This window comes from Mustela lutreola, chromosome 6 (genome assembly GCF_030435805.1).
Source record: "Mustela lutreola isolate mMusLut2 chromosome 6, mMusLut2.pri, whole genome shotgun sequence".
Classification (NCBI taxonomy): domain Eukaryota; kingdom Metazoa; phylum Chordata; class Mammalia; order Carnivora; family Mustelidae; genus Mustela; species Mustela lutreola.
Window position 1 is genome coordinate 122,103,477 of NC_081295.1, and position 7,877 is coordinate 122,111,353.

At 40.2% G+C, this 7,877-nt stretch overlaps 1 pseudogene; it reads left to right on the top strand.

Moving 5' to 3' along the window:
• The first annotated feature begins 1,281 nt into the window (after positions 1-1,281).
• LOC131834686 (H/ACA ribonucleoprotein complex non-core subunit NAF1-like) lies at positions 1,282-2,367 on the top strand (annotated as a pseudogene).
• The last annotated feature ends 5,510 nt before the right edge of the window (positions 2,368-7,877 follow it).

Below are 7,877 nucleotides of genomic sequence, written 5' to 3' on the forward strand. Positions count from 1 at the left end.
AAATCTTCTCTTCCTTTTTCCTTAACTCTTCCATATATTATGTACATGCTATCATATTGACATATTATTTTGTATTTTACATCTTTTTACTCATAATTACTTATGCAATTTCTGGCCACTCATTTTCCATTTATTTATTTATTTATTTATTTATAATTTATCTACTTATTTGACAGACAGAGATCACAAGTAGGAAGAGAGGCAGTCAGAGAGAGAAAGAAGAGAAATCAGGCTCCTGCTCTGCAGGGAGGCTCTGTGAGGCTCAATCTCAGGATCCAGGGACCATGACCTGAGCCAAAGGCAGAGGCTTTAACCCACTGATCCACCCAGGCGTCCCTCATTTTCCATTTTTAAAAGGTCAGTTTCACATTTATTGTAAGACTGTTTTGGTGATGATAAACTTTAGCTTTCGTTTCTCTAGGAAGATGTTGATCTCTCTTTGAAATCTGAACAGTAGTCTTGTCAAGTACATTCTTCTTGGTTGTACTTCTTTTTCCCTTCAGCACTTTGCACATATCGTGCCACTCATTCTGGCTTGCAGAGAGCTTCATTTATTTTGACACTGTTAAGATGAAGGGTTCACTGGGTTATCTTCTACTGCGGTGTAAAGTTTTTTGCTTGTTTGCTACCTGGAAATATGTGGAATATGACAGCACTAACACACACACACACACACACACAGAGTCATAGTATTCTTTTGGCGTTTCAAAATTTTCCTTCCTCCTTTAACCAGCATTACTCTAGCTGGTGGCCTGAGTTTTGCTCTGGCAGCCTGCTATGAGACGTCAAAGGGTACAGCAGGAATGTTCACCATCTGTCTCTCTAGTGAGCACAGCCCTTCTCAAGAGATTGTCATCCCATAACGGAAGTATCAAAACAAAGGTGCCCTGAGAATACCAATTCCAACTCCAACTCCAACTCCCAAGGGTTGGAACATGCTGATGTCCACCCTGAGGTCAGCTGCACAATGCATATGACAGTGGGCAACTGTCCCAGCACCATCTGAGTAGGCAATCCACTCTACTTCTAATACCTGAGATCCAAGGAAAGATCAAAACCCCTGAGCTATATAAAGGCAAAGGACTCACACACAATGAAAAAGACATTCTTATAGACACTTGGAGAAATTTTATTATACTCATTAATTAACAATGAGTAAATAAAAAATTAAAAGAAAAGCAAGCACAGAGTAGGCTCCCCTGGAAGTGCCCCTGTGTAAGCGACGGGGGAGTGTCTCCAGGCAGGTCCTCCTGCAGTTACCCTAGAAATGTGGGAAATCTGGCGCAGATGCGGTTACAACCTGCACAGTTCTATCTTTTTCCTAGCAAGCTGTGAGCCTGTCTGAGGGCCCTCTGGTGCGACACCATGAAAGTAGTTGAGGCCACGGCAGCTCAGCTAGAAACTTTGAACTTTAATGGCACTGGTTTGGGGGATGGCCAAGGTCAGGCGGTGTAGTCTCAGGGCTATATATATGTTCCAGGATCACGGCCGTCACTGCAGTCGCATGAGGTGTCCCCGGACAGCAGACAGGACACGGATGTTCAGCCTGCCAAGGAGCAGTCACTTGAATTTCCTCCACAGTCAAGGCGGGAACTGCTCACCGTCCCTGAGCGCTGTAGAGCTGGCGGGGACACGGACTCTCTAGACACTTCAGCCTCCGATTTGGACTTGGACGGTGAAACAGATTCGGGTAGTTCAAGCGCCTCCTCATTCTCATCATCTTCCTCTTGTATATCACTTCCTCCACTGCTGTCAGGCGGAGAAGATGGCTGACAAACTGAGAAGGAAAACAAGAATTTTATTCTTAAAACAAAAGGTGAATTACTTTTTAATGGACTACTTTCTGTTGAAGAACTCACTATTATTCTGCATGAAGATACTGATTTAAAGCCCCTTGGGATGGTTTCAAGTATTATTGAGCAATTGGTAATAATTCCATTGATGATTAACCTATCTCCGGTTAATGGGAATGTAATGTTCTTTTGAGACTGTAATTTTTAAAAGCAATCGACAGGCAGCAGGAAAGATATTTGAGATATTTGAACCTGTTGCACATCCATTTATATCTCACGGTTTAATTCTTCAGAGCACATTGAGAGTAAAGGTATGATAATACAGGACACTATGTATTTTGGTCGGTCAAAGAAAGTCTTCACTCAGTACATAGTCACAGAAATGCCCAGAGTGTCTCAATCGGATTCCTCAGTCCCTGCGATGTCAGTGAATCATTTTCCAAGAGCAAGTGTGACCCGGAAGAATGTACTCACTCTCTCAGTCCCATGTAGGTCAGGCCCATCCAAGGTCAAGCCTGAAATGGGCAAACTGGGTGGGAGGGATGTGAGTGCCAAATTATGGGAAAAGGCCTAGAGAACTGGCACTTTGGGCTCTCACCTTGAAAGCATAAAGGGAGAGAGGTCTGGGGCAGAAAAAGCAATGGAGACCCTGAGAAACCCTGAGAGCCTGATTGGAATCAGCCTGTGTCAGAGTCTCTGTCAGAGAAACTTATCTGCAAAGGCTGGACTGTATGCTGAAACCATGAGGCCAGGATCCTGCTCTCTGCTGACCTTCACCAAATAATCAGACCCACCGTTCACCAGGTGCCATTTCACTCCAAATGTTATGTACTTTATTTCAATAAATAATTTACTCTAATCCTCAGAGGAGAGTCTTTTCCTCATTGTAAATTTGAGAGACAGAAGCTCAACCATAGGAGAACACCTGTCAAGGGTCATTTGGTTGTGTGGCCAAATCCTACAGGAGCCAGGTGTACCCCAAGCTCAGCTGAGCTCTAAACAGAGGACATCAGATTGGGAGCACCAGCAATAGGAGTGCTCCAGATCAGACAGGCAGGAGGGGAGACAGAGATCATATTTGAACTTCTACTATAAAAAAGGGAACTTCTATTAGGAAGCTTTGAACTTAACTCTCTTAACATGTTTCTTGAATTTCTTTTTATAATCTGTATAATGTCTGTAAATATTTATTAGCTGCACATTGAAAATATATTCTGAAAGGAGTAGATGATCCAAAGAGTTCATTGTTCTGCTTGTGTTTCTCCAGTGTTCCCAGCACCATTTCTTGAAGGGACTATACTGTTTATTCAGTCTTCTTGGCTTCCTTACCTATTATTGGTTGACCACATGTGTTGGTATTTAATTCTGGGCTCTCTATTCTGTTCTATTGGTGCATAGGTTGCTTTTTTGCCATTACCACGTTGGATTCTGTTACTATGGCTTTGAGGTATGGTTTGAAATGAAGAAATGTGCTACCTCCAGCTTTGCTCTCTTTTTGCAGGATTGCTTTGGTTATTTGGAGTCTCCTATGCTTCCCCACAAATTTCAGAATGATTTCTTCTATTTCTATAAAAAAATGCCTTTGGTATTTTGATTGGGATCAGATTGACTCTGTAATGGTTGTGTAATATGGTCATTTCAACACTATTAATTCTTCCAATCATAAACGTGGAATGTGTTTCCATTTGTTTGTGTCTTCAACTTCTTTCAGGAAAGTCTTGTAGTTTTCATTGTAAAGGTCCTTCACTTCCCTGGTTTCTTATATTCCTATTTCGTTGCTTTTGATGCTGTTTTCATTTTCTGATGCTTCACCATTAGCGTACAGGGATGCCACTGATTTTTGTAAGTACATTTGTAATATGTCACTTTATTGAATCATTGATTACTTTCAACAGATTTTTTTATTGACTCTTCAGATTTTTCTGTATGTAAGATGATATTTGTAAAGAGTGACATTTTCACTTCTTCCTTCCTGATGTCGAAGGATTTTCTTTCTTTCTCTTGCCTAATTGCTCTAGCTAGGACTTCTGCTACTATATTGAATAGAGGTGGTAAGAGTGTCCTTCCTTGTTATGTTCCTGTTCTTAGAGGAAATTCTTTCAATTTTTCTTCATTGAGTAGGATGTTTGCTATGGGTTTCCTGTAGGTGGCCGTTTACGCAATTCACAGCACTCACCATAGAAGTTTTTTAAAATTTTTTAGTAAACATATAATGTATTATTATCCCCAGGGGTACAGGTCTGCGAATCACCAGGTTGATACATTTCACAGCACTCACCATATCACATATCCTCCTGAATGTCCATAACCCCACCTCCCCCTTGCTACCCCCCTCCCCCCAGCCATAAAGAGAGCTCCTTTGTATGCCAGTTGCAATTTGGGGGCCTGTAGGCCCCATGTGATCCTCAACCCCAGGTTCTCAGGTGTTTGTGCCTCCCCTACAAGCCCGTCTTCCTGACCTTCAGCCTCCACCTGTGCCTCTCAAATGACTATTCTGGTCTTTTCAGGTTGTCTCCATCTTCCTAAGTCAGTCTTGTTCAGTTGTGTGTTTCTAGGAATGTACCCATTTCCTTTTTTTTTAATTTATTTATTTTTATTTATTTTCATCATAACAGTATTCATTATTTTTCCACCACACCCAGTGCTCCATGCAATCCATGCCCTCTATAATACCCATCACCTGGTACCGCGACCTCCCACCCCCCGCCCCTTCAAAACCCTCAGATTGTTTTTCAGAGTCCATAGTCTCTCATGGTTCAACTCCCCTCCAATTTCCTCCAACTCCTTCTCCTCTCTATCTTCCCATGTCTTCCATGATATTCGCTATGCTCCACAAATAAGTGAAACCATATGATAACTGACTCTCTCTGCTTGACTTATTTCACTCAGCATAATCTCTTTCAGTCCCGTCCATGTTGCTAAAAAAAGTTGGGTGTCCGTCCTTTCTGATGGAGGCATAATACTCCATAGTGTATATAGACCACATCTTCCTTATCCATTCGTCCATTGAAGGGCATCTTGGTCCTTTCCATAGTTTCGTGACCATGGCCATTGCTGCTATAAACATTGGGGTACAGATGGCCCTTCTTTTCACTCCATCTGTATCTTTGGGGTAAATACCCAGGAGTGCAATGGCAGGGTCATAGGGAAGTTCTATTTTTAATTTCTTGAGGAATCTCCACACTGTTCTGCAAAGAGTCTGCACCAACTTGCATCTCCACCAACAGTGGAAGAGGGTTCCCCTTTCTCCACATCCCCCAGCATATGTTCTTTCCTGTCTTGCTAATTTTGACCATTCTAACTGGTGTAAGTTGATATCTCAATGTGGTTTTAATTTGAATCTCCCTGAGGGCTAGGGATGATGAACACTTTTTCATGTGTCTGATAGCCATTTGTATGTCTTCACTGGAGAAGTGTCTGTTCGGATCTTCTGCCTATTTTTTTATATGATTGTCTGTTTTTTGTGCGTTGAATTTCAGGAGTTCTTTATAGATCCTGGATATCAATCTTTTGTCTGTACTGTCATTTGCAAATATCTTCTCCCATTCCGTGGGTTGCCTCTTTGTTTTCTTGACTGTTTCCTTTGCTGTACAGAAGCTTTTGATGTTGATGAAGTCCCAAAAGTTCATCTTTGCTTTTGTTTCCTTTGCCTTTGGAGACATATCTTGAAAGAAGTTGCTGTGACTGGTATCGAAGAGATTACTGCCTAGTTCTCCTGTAGGATTCTGATGGATTCCTGTCTCACATTGAGTTCTTTTATCCATTTTGAGTTTATCTTTGTGTACGGTGTAATAGAATGGTTGAGTTTCATTCTTCTACATATAGCTGCCCAGGTTTCCCAGCACCATTTATTGAAGAGCTTGTCTTTTTTTCCACGGTATATTTTTTCCTGTTTTGTCAAAGATTATTTGACCATAGAGTTGAGGGTCTATATCTGGGCTCTCTACTCTGTTCCACTGGTCTATGTGTCTGTTTTTATGCCAGTACCATGCTGTCTTGGAAATATAGAGACAATCTACAGAAAGAAAGTCTTCCTTGACTTCTTAAGTCTTTTTCTACTTTCATTTTTCTTGACAATTTATCAATATTTTCTGCCTTTTTTGCTTCCTTTCACTGTATTAATTTAATTTTTGTGTGTATATAAGTTTTGCTTCCTTTCCAATTTTGGGATTGAGTTCCTTCTAACAAATAGATTAAAATGCACCCAGGACAAGTAGATCACCCCTTTTTTTCCATCTAGGAAATTATATTGTCTCTTCTTCCTCTCTCTTTTTTTTCCTTTATTATTTCTTCTTTTCTTTTTGGATTTGACTTCTTTGCATTTATCTGGTGTGTATTTCACAGGGATCATGGTTGATGTTTTTGATTGATTTCACTTGTTCATCCATTCTTCTCTGAACAAAATGACTAAAAGTGGGAATTCACAACAAAAGAAAGAACCAGGGTTAATGCTGTCATGGATCTAATCAATATGGATATAAGTAAAGTGTTGGAGATGGAATTCAGGATAATAATGATAAAGTTACTAACTGGGCCTGAAAAAAGTTTAAAAGACAGTTGACAGTCTCTTTAGTGCCAATATGAAACCCAAACAGTTCTAAATTTAAAATGCTTTAACTAAGATGCAGACTAAACTGGATATTTGAACAGCAATGGTAAATGAGGCAGAAGAGAGAGTAAGTGACATAGAAGACAAGTTGATGGAAAGGAAAGAAGTTGAGGAAAAGAGAGAACAACAAGTAATGGACCATTAGGGGAGACTTTGAGAAATCAGCAATGTCATCAAATGAAACAATATTAGAATTTTGGGGGTCCCTGAGAGAGAAGAAAGAGAAATTGAGAGCCAAAAGGTATATGTAGCAAAACATAGCTGAGGTCTTCCCAAATCTGGGGAAGGAAAGAGGTATTCAAGTCTAAGAGGTAGAGAGGACACTCCCAAAATCAATAAAAATAGATCCACACCACAACATGTAATAGTGAAGCTTGCAAATTTCAGAGATGAAAGCAAAATAATGAAAGCAGCTCAAGACAACAGGTTCTTAACCTACAATATTAGAAACACTAGGCTGGCAACAAATAAAATACTCGTTCTTCTGAAGCACGCATTGAACATTCTCCAAACAGATCACATCCCACATCACCAATCAAGTCTCAAGCAATACCAAAAGACTGGGATAACTCTCTGCATGTTTTCAGACAACAGTGATCTTGAATTCAATCACAGGAGGAAATTTGGAAGGTAATCAAACACTTGGAGGTTAAAGAGCATCCTATTAAAAAATGAAGGGTCAACCAGGAAATTAAAGAACTTTAAAAATTTATGAAAACTAATGAGAATGAAAACACACTGTTCAAACCTTTGGGAAATAGCAAAAGCTGTCTTAAGAGGGAGCTGTATTTCAATACAAGCCTCTCTCAAAAATTAGAAAAATCTCACATACACAAGCTCTCCTTACACCTAAGAGAACTGGAGAAAGAAGAGCAAATATGGCTTAAACCAAGCTGGAGAAGAGAAATAATAAATACTAGAGCCGAAATTAGTGAACTAGAAGCCAGAGGAATAGTAGAACATATCAATGAAAGTAGAAGCTGGTTCACTGAAATAATTAATAAGATTGATAAACTCCCAGCCAGACTTTAAAAAAAGAAAAGAAAAAGGACTCTTGGGCACCTGGGTGGCTTAGTCAGTCAGGAACCTGCCTTCAGCTCAGGTCATGATCCCAGGTCTTAGGATCAAGTTCCGTATCAGGCTCCTGGCTCTGCAGGGAGTCTGCTTCTTCCTCTGTCCCTCCCCCAACTTGTTCTCTCTCTCGCTCATTTTCACGTTCTCTCTATCAGAAATGAATAAATAAAGCCAAATAAATTTGTTTAAAAGAAAAGAGAAGTGACGCAAATTAAGAAAACCATAGGTGAAAGAGGAGAGATCAAAACCAACACCAAGGAAATAGAAACAAATTTAAGAACATATTATAGCAGCTATATGCCAACCAGCAAGGAAATTGAAACAGTAATCAAAAATCTCTTGACAAAGAAAAATCCAGGGCCATATGACTCCAGGAGAATTATACCAAACATCTAAAGAAG